Here is a 22157-nt window from a genome sequence, read left to right as displayed (position 1 = left end):
GTCAGGATGGTTACTGTTCATGACAATGTGAGTAACATCAAGCACTTGGGCAGCAAATATCTGGACTTTTTACAAAGGGCAAGTAGTACACAATGTAAAAAAAATACAAATATATTTTAAGGCTTATCTTAAAATCCATTAAAGACATTAAAAAAATAAAAAGCAAAAAAAAAATCATGGAACGGCATACTTGAAACTTAAAAATAAAAAACATATTTTGTGATTTCTGTATGCTAATGAAGATAATCTGCAAAATACATTAGACTCAAAGTGATTACCAAACAAGAGATTTTTTTTTTTTAATGTACACATGGGAATAGTTTCTACAATTCAGATTATCTCTGGCTAAATTCATATAAATTGCTGTAATACACCAATAATAAATAAAAGACAAAAAGAATTCCAGAAGCCGGGAGATGCAAATGAAACAAAGCCAGTACAAGTTATTCTCACTAGGGTTTTAGACAGAAATCTTTTTATCACTGATTAAATGTAACATTCTGGGACTACATCAAAAACATGACTCTCTGATTCCATGTATCTCACACCTAAGCTGGCTCCACACTGGCTCATCATAACTCGGAATCTAAAGAGAGGCTGGCAGCACTTCATAAATACCTTCCTGTTCGCTCCTTTCTACAGTGATGCAATTTGACCTACATTTCCAGTGCCCATTGAAACTTCATAGGAGGGGGAAGAGGAGAGTTTTTCATTTCTCCTACCCTCTGATTAACTAGGACAGCAAATGCCACTCAGGGGACTGCTACCGGGCAGAAGCAAAGGGGAAAAAAAGTCATGCCGGTAGAAAATTCCACAGGAGAACATTTAAAAATCCTGCATTCTCTGATTCTGCAAATAAACTGTCATGGCTTTACAAGATGACAGCAAAGAAGAGTTGTCCCACTTTACACCATAATCAGCCTAGAACACCAAGGGCTTTTATTTACTTTAGGCTCCCAGCATGATGAAAATTAAACTTGAACTACAGACTCTTGTCCTTGCCACCATCTTTTTGTAAAAATAAGCTTTCAATTTTAGAATGATGCTAAGTTTACAGAGAGTTGTAAAGACTCTACATTGTTCCTATATACCCTACACCCCGTTTCCCCTATTGTTAACCTCTCCCGTTGGTGTGCTACATTTGTCACAACTAATGAACCAATATTGACACATTATTAAGTCCATACTTTATTCAGATTTCCTTAGTTTTTTGCCTAATGTTCTTTTTCTGTTCCAGAATCCCATCCAGGATATCACGTTACATTTAGTTGTCATATCTCTTTACTCCTTTTTAGACTGACAATTTCTCATACCTTTTTGATGACCCTGACAGCAGTTTTGAGGAGTACTAGTTAAATATTTATAGAAAATCTCGATTTTCCAAAGGTTTTCTCAAGATTCTAATGGGATTATTAGTTTTGAGGAGGAAGATCACAGAGGTAAAGTGCCATTCTCATTACATCATATCAAGTGTACACTTATCATTGTTCATGCTAACTTGATCATCTGGCTGGGGTAGTGTTTGTCAAGTTTCTCCACTGAAAAGTTTCACACGCCCTTTCCATACTATTCTCTTTGGAAGGATGTCATTAAGCACAGCCCACATTTAAGGGATGGATAGTTATGTTTCACCTCCTTTTGGAGGATTATTGACACTAATCATTGGAATTCTTCTACATGGAAGATTTATCTATTCTTTCCTATTTGCTTACCCATTCATTTATTTACATCTGTATGGACACACATATTTTCCTTTTATATTAATGTTTTATTATATTTTTACATATTTATATTACCATTATTACATATTATATGTATATTGATTGTATCTTTTATTTATCTTTATTTTATATTTTATATCTTGAGTTACAATTTTTTTTTAAAGATTTTATTTATTTATTCATTCATAGAGACACAGAGAGAGAGGGGCAGAGGAACAGGCAGAGGGAGAAAGGCTCCATGCAGGGAGCCGGATGTGGGACTCCATCTAAGGTCCCCAGGATCACACCCCAGGCTGCAGGTGGCACCAAACCGCTGCGCCACGCTGCACCACCGGGGTTCCCCTTGAGTTACAATTTTAAATGATATTATTTGTTTAAATTGTCCCACCTTTGACCCACTAGGAGCTCTTTCAGGCTCCTGTGTTCACTTGACATACCCCATTATTGTGTGTTTTGTGTTTTGTTTTAACACTTTGGTGCTTTCTGGGATTAGAAGATGCTCCAGGCTCAACTTGCTTATTCCCTGCCCCCGCCATAGAATTAAGTCATGTCTGGTTCATTTTACTGGAGAATGGAACTAGAAACCAAGGTCTGGGGATCCCTGAGTGGCTCAGAGGTTGAGTGCCTGTCTTCAGCCCAGGGTGTGATCCTGGGGCCCGGGATCAAGTCCCATGTCAGGCTCCCCGTATGGAGCCTGTTTCTCCCTCTGCCCATGTCTCTGCCACTCTCTCTTTCTCTCTGTCTCTCATGAATAAATAAATAAAATCTTAAAAAAAAAAAAGAAAGAAAGAAAGAAACCAAGGTCTGGGCATTGGGTCTTACCAGAGTCTTTGAATGTTTTATACTTTAAAATTTCTACACATAAACTACTTCTGTAACAAATTAATATAATTACTTCTTTATGTATCTTCATTATGTACTCTAACATAATAAATCATAGAGAATACTTAGTAATCAAACTACCATCTGACTGGCCACGTTTCAGTTTTGATATGTCCAATAAATGCCTCACCATAATGAAGTTCCCCCTCCCCCACAAAAATAAGATTTTTTTTCTGTTGTTATGGGGGAGGGAGAAGAAGTCTAGATTTATTTTTTTTTAAAGATTTTATTTATTTATTCACGACAGATACAGAGAGAGAGAGAGAGAGAGGGGCAGAGGCACAGGCTCCATGCAGGGAGCCTGACGTGGGACTCCCTAGTCTTCAGGATCAGGCCCTGAGCTGAAGGCGGCACTAAACCACTGAACCACCCAGGCTGCCCAGAAATCTACATTTAAATGCAGCATGCTTGCTGCTCTACGCAAGAAGGTCTCCTCTCCTTCCTCCTTCATTACCATTACATGGTTTGCCAACCCTGAATTACCTGAACTAAAGGAAAATACAAATACAGTTGGATCTGGCTTTGAAATACATTAGTGATGAGTTATGACAGCAACTACACCTTCCTATTTATGGTTTGTTTATTTTAACATTACACATAGCTTTTCTTCGTTGAAACTAAACTAATTGGGGATGCCTGGGTGGCTCAGTGGTTTAGCGCCTGCCTTTGGCCCAGGATGTGGTGGTCCTGGAGTCCGGGGATTGAGTCCCACATCAGGCTCCCTGCATGGAGCCTGCTTCTCCCTCTGCCTGTGTTTCTGCTTCTGTCTCATGAATAAATAAAGTCTTAAAAAAAAAAAAAAAACTAAACTCATTAACCCAACACAAGGACAGAGCCAGGAGCTTCTTAAGCAGTGGGGGCACCTAGAGGGAAGTAAATATATTTCTGTAGATAACAACTCTACAGACAGGAGTCAATCCCCTGCAACACACACAGGAAAATTCATCACCTCAGACTCTAACCGTTAGTCTGTGTAAACATGCTCTGCTAATAAAATCTTTAGTGACCTCAGATTTGTTTTTTGGGGTTCTTTTTTAGTAGAAAACAGGCTGGGGCCAGCCCCTAATACTGCTTTTCTCTGTCATCCTTTTCTCACTCATTCTGATTAAGATTTATAGTCCATAAATATTTCCTTGAGCCTCTACTATGTACTAGGCAGCACACTATGCCTGGTGCTTTCAATTAATCCAATAGACTAGAAAAACAATTAAGAGCCCTAGTTCCCATTTTTACCTCCAGCAGAGCTGCTGAAATTGCTGGAAAGTAAGTCAGCCTTTTACAATGCTAAAGGAACAAAATGGTTTGGAGAAGCACATGGTTTAATGCCTACATCTACAGCTGTCTGGTAGCAACACCTTAGAAAGATCCTAACTTCCTTATCTGTAAATTAGACACAATCAAACTACTTCCCAGGGATAATGCACGGAAAGCACAGCCCTAGCACATACCATGGGTTCTATAAGTATCAGCTCAGGTTCACATTTCATCATAAACACATCTAGGAAACACTAGGACTGCTCCAGTAAAATGGCTCATTGTCTTCTTTTCATTGTTATTTTATTATCTTTGTAAACACTGAAATCACGATCTTTAAAAAAAAAAAAAGTCAGTTCCTCCTGTGTCCCAGTCAACCTGTCTTTGATAAACAATGCACATTCACTCAAGAAACATGGGCCAGAAATTGACAAGAAATAGATATTAATAACAGTAACAGCTAACATTGCCTAAAAGCTTATTTTGTGCCAGGTACTGTTGCACAATAAGCCTATGAGGTAGACATTTTAATTAACCCTAATTTCCAAATGAAAAGCTGAGGCTATAGAGGTGAAAGTAAAGTGACTTGTATGAGGCTGCTACCCATCTAGGCCAGGCAATCTACCCTCACAGAAAGACAATAACAATAGAATTATACCAAACAACTGAACATAAACATCCATTCCTTACCCCATGCTGCTAATTCCTTTTTCATAACACTACTGTGCTGGGTTGTACAGTGGAATGAAAGAACTAAAATGCTTACTTTGTTCCAGAGATGCAAAATGAGAGAAAAGCTATGAATACCCTGGCCCCTAATGGGGACTCCAAATTGGGACTTCTTACTTTCAAAATATTTTCAATAAATAAAAAACTCATTGATGTTTCCCTACAGCATTTTACAGCACATAGCAACTCCCTGGCCTAGCCTGCAAGGCTCATCACTCTCTACCCCAGTTCTTGCGTTGGGGCATTTGTACTACTTTTGGCTTCAGGGCCCAGCTAACTTCTTCAGGATAGTTTAGAAGTCACTTGACCCTGGGGACGGGTGGAGAGGGTCAAGAAGTCACCCCTTCACCTAAATGGGAGTTAATCCCACACTTCAATTCCCGAAAAGTGGTTTAAACCTGCTTCTTCATGAATGTCAATATCTTCAGAATAGGCATCCATACTACTACCTACATCAAAGACCTTCTCCCCTACAAGTTTTACCCCCAGGAATCTTCTGTCCCTCCTTTTCCCCCTAGGAAAAGGTATGGAGAAAAGCAATCAGTTTTTGGAATTAAACAGATCATTATTTAAATCCTGTTTCTTTTTTTTTTTAATATTTTATTTATTTATTCATGAGAGACACAGAGAGAGAGACAGAGACAGAGACATAGGCAGAGGGAGAAGCAGGTCTCATGCAGGAAGCCTGATGTGGGACTCGATCCCAGAGTCCTGGGATTATGCCTTGAGCCAAAGGCAGACACTCAACCACTGAGCCACCCAAGCGTCCCTAAATCCTGTTTTCTATTTACAAACTGTGTGACTTCAAGCAAGTCATCTCACCTCTATAATGAAGTTCAGTTGAGGAGATAACAGATAAAGCATAGTGACTAACTCGTACTAACTGTCATTATTATGCCCATTCTACAGGTAAGAAATTAAACTCTAATTAGCGTGATACCAAAAGCCACAGAGCTGGTGAGTGATAGGAGTCAGGGCTAAAAGCCAGTTCTTTTTCCTTCTTTCTATAATTCTTTATTGAGCACTATTACTAAACACCATGCTTGGCACTGAAGACATAGCTCTCATAGAACTTATGAAGGCACCCATCAAAAGTTTACACTAATAAGTTTTAAAGTATTTGAGGAAGAAGAGGAAAGTACCTGTCTATATATGGGTTTTAGAATAAATAAAAAGATCCCTGGATTTTGTCTGGAAGGTCAGGGAAGGATCCTGTGAAGAGGCAGCATTTAAACTGGGACCAGTGGGATGCCTGGGTGGCTCAGCGGTTGGGCATCTGCCTTCGGGTCAGGGTGTGATCCCGGGAGTCCCAGGATGGAGTCCTGCATCGTGCTCCCTGCGTAGAGCCTGCTTCTCCTCCCTCTGCCTATGTCTCTGCCTCTCTCTGTCTCTTGTGAATAAATAAATAAAATCTTTTAAAAAATAAAAATAAAATAAATAAACTGGAACCAGGAGGCAAAAAAGGTGTTCTGAAATGAAGTGGAGCAGGCATCCCAGGCAAAGAGAATCTCAAGAGAAGACTCTAATAATGGTTTGACTGAAGAACTAAAGGCCAGGCCACCTGAGGAGGCTGGAGGTACAGGTGGGGCCAGATCAGAGGACCACAGAGGGACATGATAGATAAGGGTTTGAATGCCAGGCATCCTTAGAGCAAAGGGGAGACGGGCTGCTCTGGATGAAATAAATAAGGCTCATTCTGAACCCAGTTCCTTGAGCTTGGGGCCCTTTGGTATCTTTTTATCATCTGTATTTCTAAAACATGGCAAGTGTAAACTTTTGATAAATATTTGTGAGCTATAGGAATCTCTAGTAAAGACACATTGACTAAACCACTTCTCCCTCTTATTAATCCTACAGCTGATGCTTCTATTAAAGGAACTATCAATGATTATTATAGTTGGGTGTGGACCTCTTCATTGGTCTTAAGTTTTGGGAAGCAAAGTATCTTATTTACCGTTTAATCTCTAAAATCCAAGTGCTCAATAAAGTCATGGGTTGAAACAGATCCTCTTTTAATAGCTTAAAATCTCTTCTTATATTTCATGATTGGCTGAGTAAGAATCTTCATGCCAATTTATCCACCTTAAATAAATCTGAAGGGATAATATGCAAGGAGTTAAAAAAAAAAAAAGTTCCACTTTCCTTTTGCAGCCTAACTTTTTAAAAATATATATTTCATTTTTAAGTAATCTTACACCCAATAGGTCTTAAAATCACAACCCCAAGATCAAGAGTTGCTTGCTTTACTGACTGAACCTGCCAGGGCACTCCTGCAGTTTAATTTTAACAACAAAAAACAATTTCACAATGTGTAATTAAAAGTATACTTTTTGTATTTTAGGATAAATATTTTCTACAGTTCACATGCATATTTTTTTTAAAATCTTAGTTTAATTTTAATCAAAAACAAAATGCCCCCAACAGAAGGTCTTTGGTGATTTTCCAATTCTTCTGAGAATTATTCAGATTATTTCTTTGACTATTTCATTACTCTGATAAGGTTAGAGTAACTGCATGGACTACTTATATTAAAAGATAAAACTGAGTCATAATCAATAGTTCACATGCCTTAAGGTTTATTTTGGGGTTTCAGGAGATGAGAATGAGTTTGAGTTAACAAGATGAAGTGCAACTATGAATAGGCTACTATGGTGTGCTAGTAACTCTCCATTTGATAGCCCTCTCCCCATCGCAAGAGCAAATTTCCACCACTCTGGCCCTGCTCTGTGCCCCCAAAGACTTGACCTCTATGGGTAGCATCACCGCATCAATGCAAGCAGGCCTCCAGATAGGTCTGGCCAAAGAATGGGACTGGAAGAAGATCAAAGAGGGAAGAAAGTGGGGAGGGGAGTATTGCTTCCTTACTCCCTCTCTGCTCCAGGCTACAAATTCGGACAGTGGCTGAATCCATCCAAGGCCATAGTTCCTGCCAGACAGCCCCCCAATCCACCCCCAGGTGTGGCTCCAACTTTCTTGCTGGACTCCAGTAAAGCTATTTCTTCTCTTTGCTCCTTTGGACCTAATAGTGATAACAGATTTCCACTGCGGTTGGTTTTGTGGATGACAGGAACCACATGTCACCCTTAACTCTGGCCTTCCTTGGAAAATAATCCTTTCATTAGTCTCCAGAACCATCTGAATGGGCCTGGTTTCCTGCCAGACTTAAGAATTGAAACCATAGACTTGTAAAACCAGCAATCTCCCTCTTTTGCATCTAGCAGTTATCATCACAATGGTTATTCATCTGCCAAAGCAATTCCTTCATACCAAGCACGGCATGTAAGCTGTTAAGATCCTCAGGCAGAAATGACACCTTTTAAACTGGTCAGTGCAGGAGAACACAGGAGGGCGCTCCTGAAAGACAGCTGGCAGGATGGAGAGGCTGACACAATTCTCTAGGCAGGAGTCTGTTACATGTCAAGAATAAAACATTTACAAAGAGATGCTACTTCCTCCTACTTCTCCCTGGGTTTCCTTTCGCTGAGGGCTTGGGATCAAAGTCAGCATTGTATTTTCACACAGAACACCAAGAAGCTGTATCACTGCCTGGGTAAGTTGTCCTGCATGTCACTTCATTTTGCTAGTTTCTCAGACCCAGGGATCTGCTTACCACTAGGCCAAGCACACAGAAAGAGAGCCAACCATCTTGTATTACTATAGCCACCTGTCCATGATCTTTCCTTCTTTCTGTTTCATCCCAGGAGAAATCCTTCTTCTATGCTAGGGCAAAAATGAGCAGGATGAGAAAATTCTGCCTTGTTCAGCCTTGCCTGTCTCTTTAACAGATCTGACCAGATTAGCACTTTTCTTTTCCACAGGAGAGGACTGGCATATGCTTATACCATAATCTGCTCTGAGCTCCTTCGGATTTTTCTCTTATCAAGTCGACTGGATTTGAGGTTAGATGTTAACTGAAATCACCTGGGTGTGTCTAACCACTTCACCTTGTTTTCACTTAGTGCAAGTAACCTGAATGCGACTGTATTTCTGAATATTGGGACAGTTTTTTGAGTAAGAGCTGATTTAAAGAATTCTTCTAGGGATGCCTGGGTGGCTCAGCAGTTGAGGGTCTGCCTTTAGCTCAGGGCATGATCCCGGATTCCTGGGATAGAGTCCCACATTGGGCTTCTTGCAGGGAGCCTGCTTCTCCCTCTGCCTGTGTCTCTGCCTCTCTTTCTGTGTCTCTCATGAATAAATAAATAAATAAAATCTTTAAAAATAAATAAATAAAAATAAAGAATTCTTCTAGGAGGCTGAAAAGAACTGATGTGGCTTATTCAACAAGCTACTCCACCAAGAACTCCAAAAGTCTCCTACTGCAACCAGTAGCCATTTAGAGTTAACAGAGTTGTTAAAATAAAAGACCTAAGGCAGACAGACTGCAGTCCGCAAAAAAAATGCTCTGCCTCACTTCACCCAAGGCTAGCCAAAGGGCCCACTAGCTCTCTTCTCCCAGCCTGGGGTTGGTGAGGAGGAGCTCCTCACTTCAGCCTTTGGCAACACCTGTGAGACAAGGAGATTAACCAAACTTGATTCACTCTGCATATCCATTTTTACCACTCATTACCCTTTCTTGTAGGCATTCATTCCAAAGGATACCTGGGGGGATTCTATAACTAGTAGAGTGGATCTATATCAAATATTAATAGTAGTTTCCTTGGGTAGTAGAAGTATGAGTAACTGTTACCTCCTTCTGTATATTTGTGAAATTTTCCAATTTTTTTATCAACACCTATTTTTTTCTGTTTACTGTTCTAAGAGGAGATTAACAAATCAAACACTTGATTTTTGCAATCAGAAAAAAGTTACTACACAAAAACCTTGCAAGCATTCAGAAACTTCAGTTTTGCATAAGAACCAAATTTATATAATTCTTTTTTTTTTACAGAATTCATTTTTTAACCTTTTTTGTTTTTATTATGCACTCCATTAATACACTGCATAACCTTCCAGCAGGGGTACATGTACATAACTGAGTTATTTTTCATCAATTAGGAAAATGCTTTTCTCCAAACCCTTTGACACATAGTTAACGATTAACTCCAGAGACACGCCTATCTCTTTGGATCAGACTCCACTGATACGGAAAAGGATAAATAGGGAACAACCCTTTTCTTCTTGCCCCCTTTACCGAACCTGTGGATGTGCACCGTGGCTATGCGGAGGATGACAAAGTACACAGCCATGACACCAATTCCGGGCAGAACATTTCGCATCACATTATGGTTACCAGGACCAAACTTTTCCTTCCTGGCCCCCTTTAGGTGACCCAGCCATGGCCCCTTCCTGGTAGGCTCCCTTTTTTTAATGGAATTCTTAAATCAAAATATTTTTTAGCTCCTGTGTATTTTAAGATTTTCAATACTACATTTTATAACTTCCTTTAAAATTAAGAAACCATCCAAAATGTGAAAAACAAGAATGCTAAATTAGACTTAATGTAATTTTTCTCTAGTACACATCACAACCTTAATTTAGATCATTTAGACTCTTCAAGGTCAAAGTTCACTATTTTCATACTCTTTTCATACTCTTCATACTGAAGTAGTAATACAGTTTTTTTTTTTTTAAAGGATCTGTTTCTTTTTGTAAGAACACCACAGAGACAATATCTTATGCAGTTATGTGGTTAAGAGACTACCGATAAAAAAAAACAGACTGGTGTTTCTTCCACTATAAATGCTAGCCAATAAAAACTTTCCAGTCTACAGTTGATTAATACTTGACACCAGATCTATGGAAAGAAAAGCTAATCGTTGCTGGCTATTAGCTAAAGCAACAGACACACTAAGAAAATGCCTAGTATCATATCATGACTGCTGTTAACTATGACAACTGATTTTTCAGTTTAGCTCCACTACAGTTCTAAACAGAAAAATGCAATACTATCTTTTCTAGGAGCTACTGTTCTCATAATCTATAATAGTTAAACAGGTGTTACTCACTGTCCTGTAGTGTTGAAATATATTCACAGGGAATTTTAAAAACCATAAACATTTTTACTAGCTTCAGGAAGCTAGTAAATTTGAACAAGTGATTCTTTTTCAACTGTCCTAATGTAATGGTGAATGGTCTCTTTTCTAACTTCGATATCCAAATGATTTATAGTTATAACTACTAGAACAATAACAATCAAGAGGATGGGTAGTGGAGGGAGTAGCGAATGGATTCTTAAATATCTCCTTTTAGAGCATCTGAGAGGAGCTATGTTCCCAAACACTAAAAATGTCTTTGTGTTCAGAACATAAAAACTTAAAAACAGGAAAAAAAAAAAAAAGAAACCCTTAAAAACAGTGTGAACAAAATGTAAACAGATACGCATTTTTCTTTTTTTCTAAGATTTGAGAAAGAGAGAGAGAGGAGCAAAGGGAGAGGAACCAGATGACTCTGCGCCCAGCACAGAGCTAGATCCCAGGACCCCAGATCCTGACCTGAGGCGAAATCAAGAGTCGGCCATTTACTGGACTCAGCCACCCAGGCAGCCCAAATATGCATTTTTCAATGAAGAACTTTGCTAGTACTCTTTTCAGGATTAAGTTCAAGGATTCTAAAAATTCAAAATGCCTGCAAAATGAGACCATGAGACAAACTAGAAATGCAAGAGAAAAAAAGACAGTTTTTTTACTCGCATTAAATGTTAACATGTTTAAAAGCTTTAGAAATCAGCACCTGAAACAAATTAGAAAAAGATAACTTAAAAACTAGTGTTAAATGTTAGGACAATGTTCTAAAAGCTACAGAAAAGTCCTGAGATGTCTCTATTTACAAAAAGTTCTGGCCAAATTAAGAACCACCATATTAACACTATGATCACTTCATGGTTCAGACTACAGTGAAACTTTACAAGCAAGGGGGAAGGGCCTCACATACAACCCTATTGTTAAGAGCCCTGTCTACAGACCCTAATTAAACAAAAGTGTCAAGTACTCCTCTCAAAATCCCTTGTAGTGGTGGGCCTGAACAGCAGAAAGCAGAACAGACCATTTAAAAGAGTCCAGGGTTTGGGAAGACAAGTGACTACACCACAAGGTGGTAATTACACCGTGGGGAAGTAAAAAAAAAAAAAGCCAGACTGAAGGGCTCCAAGAGGTACTTCAAAACCAGCTAATCATGGCAAGAAGAGGTGGGACAAATTGGCTTCTCAACTGGCTATCCATGGGGACATAAAAAGACCCTGGGCCTCCAAAGCAAGAATAAACAAAGGTGACTACTAATGGCCAAGATGACACTAGATACATCCATTACATACCAATGTCCCCACGGTAATAAAGGCCAAACATATATTCACCCATCTCCAATTCAGCCCAGAAACCTGAGAAAGCAGAAGAGAGGCTTCTCCAGTTGGCAAACCAGTGTTCTTGAACTGTCCACAGCAAAGACCTGGTAGTCAGAACACCTAGGTTTTCCTGCCAACAGTCCCTATCTTGCAGGGGAAACCGCTTAATCTTTTGTAGACCATATGCTCAGCTGAAAAATAGGGAAAATATGCTTTTCTCTGACTTCAAAAGATTATAAAACAGGACTATATATGTGAAAATGCTCTGAATAAAATCACACTATTTTTACAACATTTTAACCCTAGAAACATGGTTTAACTCATAAGCTAAACGCTACATAAGGGCAGGTTGCTCCTTTCCCTCATGAACTTTAGGATCTAAAATGTTTAAGTATTAGCAAGGCTACAATGAAAGCCACTAGATACCTGGAGAAGACAGAAAAACAGAAGCAGGGAAGTGTGGGGACATTGAGCACAGGGGGCAATAACTGTATTTATCTCACTTTGTCCTAAGGGAATCATTATGCACTAGGTAAGACTATTCCTAAAAGGAACGCTGCTACCAATAAATGGTTAAATTACAGTTCATGTGATTTTCCTTTAAAACTCAGGGAAATGGGGCACTGGGTGGCTCAGTCTCTGGGTATCCAACTCTTGATTTTGGCTCAAGTCATGGTACCAGAGTCATGAGATGGAGCCCCACTTACGGCTCACAATAGGCATGGAGCCTGCTTGAGATTCTCTCTCTCTCTCCCTGTTCCCAGCCCCTCCTCCTCCTTCCTTCTCTCATAAATAAATAAATAAATAAAACTTAAAAAAAAATAAAAATCAGGGAAATGAAGGAAAAGATTACCTTGTAAAAAAACGGATAAATATGTTATTGCCATTAGAATGGTAAGTACTTATTATTAGTGGAAATGGAAATAGGTGGCAAAGTCACAAAAATCCTTCTCAAACTGGGGTTTAAGAACCTTTAGAGGCATGTGGGATTGGAAGGGAAAGGGGTGAACCAGAGGTCATCAGGGTGTTGTAAATAGTAAATGTGATCGATAATGCACAGAGCAGCTTGCAAAAATGTTCAGATAGTGGACATCTGTTGGTTTTATCAGCTCTGCATTCACTCCCCTGCTGGGGAACACACTGCCTCCCCTCCAGTAGGTATTCTCTTGGTGAAGCAGTAAACAAGGTACCTTCCAGGACCCAAGCTGACCCTAAGATACACTCTCAGTAGATAGTGGAGTTACAAAGAGTTGGAAAGGTTAGTAAGGCCAGGACCCTGTGAACCCTCTCCATTGAACCCTGGTTCTTCAGCTCTATTGTCAATTCGGGGAGCTACACCATATCCTTACAGTAACCTCCTTTCTTGCTTAGTGTAGGCCAATTTTGTTTCTACTACTTACAACTAAGATCTTTAGCTGATTAGTTATTATCTTTGGTCTAGGAGAATCCATTTTCTCAAAGATTTGGGAAGTAAAATTTGACAAGTAATTTTAAAACATTAGTTTTCTGGTAAAACAAAGGGAAGTATCATGGAGTAGAATACAGACTTCATATAAAATTTTAAGATGTTCTATTTTTCTTTTGAGATTTCTGAAGATATGCTTCCTTCCCCTCCCTCCCCACTCAAGTTTCTTTAGCAATGGATTTAAGAAGCACTGGTATAGGGATATATTTTCTTTAACTTTTAGGATCTGCCCCTAACTAGGTAAAAGATCTAGGGCAAGTTACATAACCTCCCTAAGGCTCACTTATCACAACTTTAAAATGGGAGTAATAATAGTACCCACCTCATAGAGCTGTTATCCAAAGAGCGCAGGGAAGCACTTAACCTTGTTTGCAATCATGGCAAATAAGGGTTAATATACAATAGCCAGAATCACACTGTTCGAAAAGATGGACACCAGAATACCACTGCCTCTCCTCACTGCTGTCAGCAAGCCTTATGATACGTACTCTGCAGTACCTCTCATCAAAAGGTGGTGCCTACTTTCAACCCTTAAATCCAGACCGGGCTTATGGCTGGCCCTGATCAACAGAATGTGGCAGAGTGACCCTGTGTGACTTCTGAGCCTAGACCTCAAGAAGCCCTGCAGCTCTCACCTTGAAACACAAAGTCTCCATATGAGGATATCTAGTCTAGCTGCTGGAAAAAGAGATGGTGTGGTGGTCAGATGAGCTGTCCCAGCTAGATCCCTAGACCAACTAGCTCACTGGAGATTTCAGATGACAATAGCCACATTAATGACCTCAGGCCAAACAAGAGCAATGGAAGAACTGCTCTGCCCTAATTGTGTGCAAATAAAGGGTCATTATTATAAGCCACAGAGTTTTGGAGAAGGTTCTTCTTATTCTGCAATATGTAATTGATAGTATACTTCATCAATTATCATAGTATTTCTACATATTTAATTCCATGCATTTCTTAAAATTTCCTACAAACAAACCCAAAGCCCCAGTGTTTGCAAGTAAGTATGTCACAGCCAGATGTGGTTATACTTCTCATTCTTCATGGCCAGTTCGATGTTTCTAATTTCATAGAAACATTAAAATGTAGCCCAGAACATGGGGGTTTAGGGTAGAAAGTAAAACAAAAACTAAACCAAAATAACCTAAGTGAAAATAAAGTTGAAAATTTTCTAAAATTATCACAGGTGCACCACAAGGATGCAGGTGCACACATAGTTGAGCTAAAACTGAAGTTACTAAGAGAAAACAAGTGAAACACAACTGCTATGTTTCATTCAAATAGTAGAAATCAAAACAGATTCTCCCTTTTAACAGTTTTTACACCTAGTCTTTTTTTCCATATACTTTAAAGATGACGAGAAAAGAGGAAGGAAATGCTTGCTTTAGGTCACCATCCATTCAACAAATATTTACAAAGTACCAACCCCCTGGGCAGCCCAGGTGGCTCAGCGGTTTAGCACCACCTTCGGCCCAGGGCATGATCCTGGAGACCAGGGATCCAGTCCCATGTTGGGCTCCCTGCATGGAGCCTACTTCTCCTTCTGCCTGTGTCTCTGCCGCTCTCTCTCTGTTCTCTCTCATGAATAAATAAATAAAATCTTTAATAAAAAAAAAAAGTGCCAACTCCACAAATGCCAATGAGTTGTCAGCCCCTGAATACTTTTTTCGACAGTGTACACAGAGATAACACTCTAAAGGGAGCATGACTGATGATGACTAGGTTAACCTAGACCACACTCTTGGTCAAGGTACCTAGTCTCTCTCATTAGAGGGTTTAGACCGGTCAGTGTGGCAAACAAGGCTCTGCCCTCATGCAAGCCTCTGGAAGGAGGGAAATATTAGCAGCTAATGTTATTATCACCAATATTATCATTGTCATTATTATTATTATATACCCTTACTCATCCCATCACTTCTTCCTCCTTAGTTATAGCAAAGCATCTGGAACTCTGTTAAGCACTCACCTCGTTTAATCTTCATGACAACTTAGCAAGGTATTGCCTACATTTTCATTCATTCAGCTGTACACCCAATAAGGCTTGAACTCATGACTCCGAGGTCAAGAGTGGCATGCATGTTCTACGGACAAGGCCAGCTAAGGCACCCCAGTATTGTGCACATTCTACAGATGAGGAGACTGAGGCCCTAAATGGATAAAAGTAACAAAGACAGTAAGTAAAGGAGCTCAAGCTTTTAAACATTACCTTTTACTCCTCCCATACATGTGAACTCCTTATGATTTTAGAGGAATTTCAATGGGGAAAAATCTTTCACAGCAAGAAATGAGGCACAACATACTATCATGTAAATGTCTGTGTTTCAGTGAGTTTCTTCTGAAAACTATTATTTAGTCGTGTATGGATTTTTTTCCTTTCCTCTTAGAAAAGTCTGGAAAAAAAAAAAAGAAAAGAAAAAGAAAAGTCTGGAAAATATTCTTGCTTATTAGCAAAACAGAAAACACTTTAAGGTATATGAGAAAGCATATTTCACCTCAGATACAACAGACTATGAAGGGAAATAGTCATGATAATTCAATTGGCCATAAATAGGATATATTTTAATTACTGTATTTATTCTTCAATAGCTTTTTTTTTCAATAGCTTATTTTTTCCTGATTATAAAAGAAGCACATGCTACAGGAAAAGAAAAATTGAAAAATACATTTTTTAAAAAAATCACCCACAACTTTATTACCTACAGATAACAAGTTCCTGTTACTTGGTATATACCCTTTCAGATATTTTCCTTTAGGTTTCTATACACAGGACTTTTGATTAAAAAATCATTAAAAAAATAAAAAATAAAAAATAAAAAAATCATTTAAAAACTCACACATTGGGACGCCTCGGTGGCTCAGCGGTTGAACGTCCACCTTTGGCTCAGTGCATGATCCCGAGGTCCTGGGATCGAGTCCCACATCAGGCTCCCTGTGAGGAGCCTGCTTCTCCCTCTGCCTATGTCTCTGCCTCTCTCTCTGTATCTCTCATGAATAAATAAAATATTTAAAAATAAATAAATAAATACTCACAAATTATATATATTCTCATGCCACCCTCTTTTTTCTAAATATCATTCCATGTCAATGAATGTTGACCTGCATCATTTTTTTAAAGATTTTTTTAAGTAATCTCTACTCCCAATGCAAGGTTCGAACTCACAACCCCGAGATCAAAAGTCACATGTTCTACCAACTGAGCCAATCAGGTAATCCCTGCATCATCCTTTCTAAAGACTGCACAGTGTTTCCCTGCATGGGCAGGTCCTGATGGACTTAATCCTTTATTATAGGCACTTGCATTACTTTCTTGTTTCCTATTATCAGAAAATGGGGCAGTGAGCAGTCTGGTACACACATCTATGCACATTTGACCAATTATTTGCCATTTTATGACTTTGGATGCATATTGCCCAAATTGTCATCTAGGAAATAGGTACCAAATTTAGCTTAAGAAAAAAAAAAAGGAAACTATTAACATTTAAGTATAATAACATGTTTTACTACTGTCTACATAAAGTATTTTAAAAACTACATCTTATCTCTAAGTATCTAAAATACTGATGCGTAACTCTGCTATTATGTGTACATATAGATGGGGGAATATTCTAAAATACCCAATAACTTCAGCATAATGTAGTTTTGAAGTTAAATTAAAAAACAAAAAACAAAAAACAAACTTGCTGCAAAACAAGCAAATTAGTAAAGAATGTTAACAGGCAGGAAGGGAGGCAAAAATAAACCAATCAGCTACAGCAATTGCCAGGTCACCAAATCTGCATCCCATACAATGACCAAGGGAGAAGGGTCAGGAGAGAGAGAAAAGGTAAAACTACAAGCAGCAGCCCTCAGAACTTCAGGGATGGCCAGATGAAATCACACACAGACATACACACCTACATGCGCTGTACACATCAATCCTGGAACTAATCTCCAGGGGTTAGGGCACAAGAGGACTCTTTGTGTGTTTTATTTAACAAAACATCATGCAGAAATTGGGGGGGTGGGGGGGTGGGCGGAGTCTGAATACAGATTTCCTTAAGGTAAGAATGTCTTGATAGCAGCTTGAGAGCCTAGCATCAGTTACATCCCTTCCAGGATAAGGAAACTACAGGAACTTGAAGCATGAGACAGCTCCAAAAGCAGAGATTCCTTTCAAAACCATCACACAGGACAGGGTTCAAATATTAAGCCTTAAGGAAAACAAGGTGAAAACATTTTTAGCAATAAATAAAATTTCCTGGTGATATAACAATGCATGTGCTAAGAAGGGAAGGCCGCTCACCATAACTAGGAACAACTAACCTGATGGGAGTTTCATCCTATTGGAGGAAGACAGGGGCCTTGGAAAATGCTGCCATACCAAAAGTATGGAATGCTTGAGGTGGCAAATGGCAACACATGTGCGGTGGTGGTGGTGATGGTGATGATGGTGGTGGTGATGGTGGTGGTGGTGGTGGTGGTGGTGGTGGTGGCAGCGGTGGCTTGGTGATGCCACAGACCCCTAGAACTTAGGAGTCTAACATTTTTTCTGAGTCAAATTCTCCTGCTGGCTGTACACAACACATTAGTAGAAGCTATACCTATAACTTTGGCTGTCTAATTCTGGCGTCTTAGAAATGCCTCCACAATTGGGTACCTGCATTGGTTTTCATTTAAATTACAAGTGAAGAGTAAGAGTTAAGAGGAGTCTTACACAGAGACAACTATGCTGTTGGTGGGCTGCTACTGTCTCTTTATGCCCAGCACCAATGTCTCCAGCTTTACCAAGCGTACCACTATCTTCCTTCAACTTTCCCCCTGGATATCTACAAGATAAGGATGCTTAATCTTAACTCATTTTTGAAAACCTAATTTTTTAAAAAGTTTCAATTTGTTAACATTTTCATTATTGAGAAATAATATATATCATTACAATGTACCATATTTATACATGTTCATTCTTACGTGTATTAGTGGTTACTGCATCTAGCTTCCAAGGCCTTCATATAGGCCCAATGAGGGGTTCAGAGTTTTTTTTTTTTTTACACAGGGAACTTCATTCCTGCCTCTTTTATGCTTCTACTGCAGTAGGCTTTATCCACGTGAGGAACTGGAGGGTCAAGTAGGTTAAGCAGCTACAGCAATTGAAAAACCCAGATTTGAACTTAAGTCTGCTTTGATGAGAAACCTTTTCCTATCATGCTCTGCTGCTTGGCCAAGGCAAAAATACATTTTCTTAGAATGATTACCTCTCAGTCACATTTGAGATTTGCTGGAGAGCAGTAAGAGAGGGGAGCTGAGTGACCCATTTGCTCCAAGGGCTGGTTGTCAAGATAAAATCTCTGCTTATTGACCATCAATCTATCTGTTCTAAATTTTTAAATAAAATTTAAAAACAGCCACAATGAACCCAGGACTAGCATGTCAAGCCCTTTATGTGTGTGCATGGTTTATCAACTAATAGGCAATACTTTATTATGGAAACAAAATGGAAGTATTTTTGCACCTCTAAGACCATATGTTTAGACTAAAGACAAGTTTAAACAGCAAGTAATGGGCACAAAGATCTCTATTTTCTTTTTTTTTTCCTTGTAAGAATTATTCTAACTCCCATTTTATTTAATAAAAACATACAACTGTAACGTTTTGGGGCTCTGGATCTCTTTTTATAACCACAACCACAGACCTTCTCCCTAGAAAGACACACATACACAAAAAGGTTTGGTCACAATTATAGGGAGTTCAGGAACCTTTGAAGCCCATTCATGGACCCCTAGAGGTCCAAAGACCCCAGGACAACCTTTGCTCTAAAAACATACTGCAGGGGCAGCCCTGGTGGCTCCAGGGTTTAGCACCGCCTTAGCACCGCCTTCAGCCCAGGTCCTGATCCTGGGGTCCCGGGACTGAGTCTCATGTCAGGCTCCCTGCATGGAGTCTGCTTCTCCCTCTGCCTGTGTCTCTGTCTCTGTCTCTCTCTCTCCCTCCCTCTCTCTGTATCTCTCGTGAATAAATAAAATCTAAAAAAAAAAACAAAAAACAAACTTTTAAAAACATACTGCAAAAATGTCTACATCGTTTCACAGGCCCAGGGTAAAGACCTTAGAGCCAGCTCTCTCATCATCCATTTCAGAAGGCTAATGTTAAACACTTAAACTTCCATAACTAAACCACCATACTCTCCAAGAAACCAGCAATCTAATGACTTGAGTAAAATCACCAAATCTAAGGTCATGTAAGTTCAAAGTTCAAATCATTTTTGTTATAGTTTAGAACCTGCTACTTCTTTCTGTCCATAAAGGTTTCCCAATAAAAGAAACATTAGTATGGCCCAGAGCTTGAGTCCTTCCTGTTTTTTTTTTTTAATTTATGAGAGAGAGAGAGAGAGAGAGAGAGAGGCGCAGAGACACAGGCAAAGGGAGAAGCAGGCTCCACGCAGGGAGCCGGACCAGGACTCCATCCCAGGTCTTCAGGATCAGGCCCTGGGCCGAAGGCGGCACTAAACTGCTGAGCCACCCAGGCTGCCCGGGTCCTTCCTGTTTTAACATTCATGAATGCTTTAAGATATAATTATATGAAAAACGACTACTTTTAAAATTCACTAAAACATGTCCTTTTATGATAGGAAGAAAAGTCAATCAGGAGAATTCTTAAATGTTCAACATACAGATCTATATCAGTGCAGTTGCAAGTTAAATTATGTGGTTGGAGAGCAGATTTTTAAAATCTCACAAAGGCTCATATTTTGAGGTGTTTCAAACTACTTGGATCAAGAGCTTTCAGAGATGTTTATTTTTTAGGTATACTTCAAACTTTAAAGTCTTTCAAATCTCTCTTGGTCTTACTACTTTACAAAATTTCTAGCACTGTCCACCGTATTTTTAAGTCACAAAATGAACATATAAAAGTGTCTGGCCAGGACTCCATCTATGAACATGAGACTGGATGTCTTATGAACATTTAACAGTTACAAGGGATGGTGATATTCTGCTATAAACAACACTAAAGATTATTTTAAATCACTAGATACTATTTCAAAATCATTATAGGATAAGATGAAGTTAATGCGAAGCTTACACAGAACACGATTTCACCACTCGACCAATTATCTTTTTCTTTTTTTTTTAAAGAATTTTATTTTATTTATGATAGTCACAGAGAGAGAGAGAGAGAAGCAGAGACACAGGCAGAGGGAGACGCAGGCTCCATGCACCGGGAGCCCGACGTGGGATTCCATCCCGGGTCTCCAGGATCTCGCCCGGGGCCAAAGGCAGGCGCTAAACCGCTGCGCCACCCAGGGATCCCTCGACCAATTATCTTTTAAACGGTAACCATCCCCACCAAAACGCAGTTGGGATATATAGATAATCAACTGGCACTCTCAATTTACAGTGTGTAGTACCAAAGATTCAAAGTAAGTCTTAAGAGTATCTTCTCTCCTTCTAAAACCAAGATGAACAGAGCCTGATGCCAACACACACACACACACACACACACACACACAGTTTCAGCCAGTCTTATTTTAAGGCCAGGGGGGCTTCACACCCTTGAGGAGGGCAAATTATACTTCAGAATCTTCAAACTAATTTGTTTGTTTGTTTGGGGGGGGGGTGGTGGTAGTGGTGTTATTTTTTCGCTTGTTTTTGCCTTTCTGCCAAAAGTCAAAGGTGCTAACTGTTGAGAACATCACCCAAGAACAGGGCTGGAGTTTCGACTCCATACACGTGAATAAAAATCTCGCAGATGCTGATCTCTGGGTAGAGGTTCAACACGTTTCACTGCCATATACACTGGCATTTACGACTTCTTCCTCTTTGAAAGGACAGGGCCGGAGAGAAAACTGGGAGAATGAACCCAAGTTTCCCAAGGAACCGGAAAAAAAAAAAAAAAAAAAAAAAAAAACTCGTCCAACTCACTTAACTGCTTCAGCCCGGATGTGAAGAGGTGGGGGGGAGCCTGGGGGGGGGGGTCAGGAAAGCTGGGCAGTAACTCTAGGCTCCACAATCAGCCAAACGCGCGGCTTGGAACTCAGGCTTCCTGCAGCTTATGCAGCTCACTCCATCCACCCCGCTGGAGATCCCATCCGCGGTGCCGGCTCGCCTCGCCTCGCCTCGCCTCGCCTCGCCTCGCCTCGCCTCTCCCCACCTCGGTGTCGCCGTTTACGAGAAACTCATCCAAGTTGAAGCAAAGTGACTTTTGGGAAGAGATGCCGCCGTGACCTGCGCGCTGCTCCGGAAATGTGTCAACTCGGCACACCGGGCAACGCTACTCCAGGAGCACCCCCACCCCACCCCCACCCCCACCCCACCCCCACACACACACACACCGCACTTCCAACTTCCCCTTAGGACGGGGGCAATCAGAGACTTTTTTTTTTTTTTTGGAAAGTCAAAGAGGAAAAAAAAATATAATAATAATAATAATAATAATAATAGAGCAGCCCGGCCGGGCCGCGGACGCGCCCTCCGCGCCCCGGGGGCAGCCGCTCCGCCAAGTGGTCCTGCAGGTCTGCAAGTTTCTCGGGGCCCCGGTCGCCGAGCGCCCGGAGGGGAGGGGGGAGGGGAGGGGGGCTCCCGCGACCTGGGAGCCGGGGCCTCGGGCTCGCCGGCCGCCCCCGCGCGAGTGCCCGCGTTCGAGCCCCGCCCCGGCGCGCGTGGGCGCCAAGTCCGCAGGGCCCCCTCCCCCCCCGCGCCCCGCCGTGACCCTCGTGCGCGGCGCCCCCTCCCCCCCGCCGCGGCCGCCACCCTTCCCCGGGCCGGGCGAGCTCACCTGGCGGCAGGCGGCGGCCTCCGGGGCGGCCTCTGGGCGTGGGCCGGGCGGGGGGGCCGGGGCTGCAGCCGGGGCCGCCGCCGCC

At 40.7% G+C, this 22157-nt stretch overlaps 1 protein-coding gene across 5 annotated transcripts in view; it reads right to left on the bottom strand.

Moving 5' to 3' along the window:
• Positions 1–22121, bottom strand: part of ATXN7 (ataxin 7) — a 143252-nt gene extending 121131 nt beyond the window's left edge. The window contains exons 1-2 of one of the 5 annotated variants that reach the window (XM_041764447.1): positions 22073–22121; positions 21220–21529 (exon numbers count right to left, since the gene is read on the bottom strand). The gene's annotated coding sequence lies outside the window, so the exon portion shown is untranslated. Of the gene's footprint in view, positions 1–15533; positions 15718–21219; positions 21983–22072 lie in introns of those variants that run through there. The other 4 variants (XM_041764444.1, XM_041764448.1, XM_041764443.1 and 1 more) reach the window with 4 other exon arrangements.
• Between the last annotated feature and the right edge of the window lie 36 nt (positions 22122–22157).

The sequence above is a fragment of the Vulpes lagopus genome, chromosome 7, assembly GCF_018345385.1.
Source record: "Vulpes lagopus strain Blue_001 chromosome 7, ASM1834538v1, whole genome shotgun sequence".
In the NCBI taxonomy this organism is placed as follows: Eukaryota; Metazoa; Chordata; class Mammalia; order Carnivora; family Canidae; genus Vulpes; species Vulpes lagopus.
The sequence above is the reverse complement of the archived record's forward strand: the minus strand, read 5'-3'. Positions and strand labels throughout refer to the sequence as shown.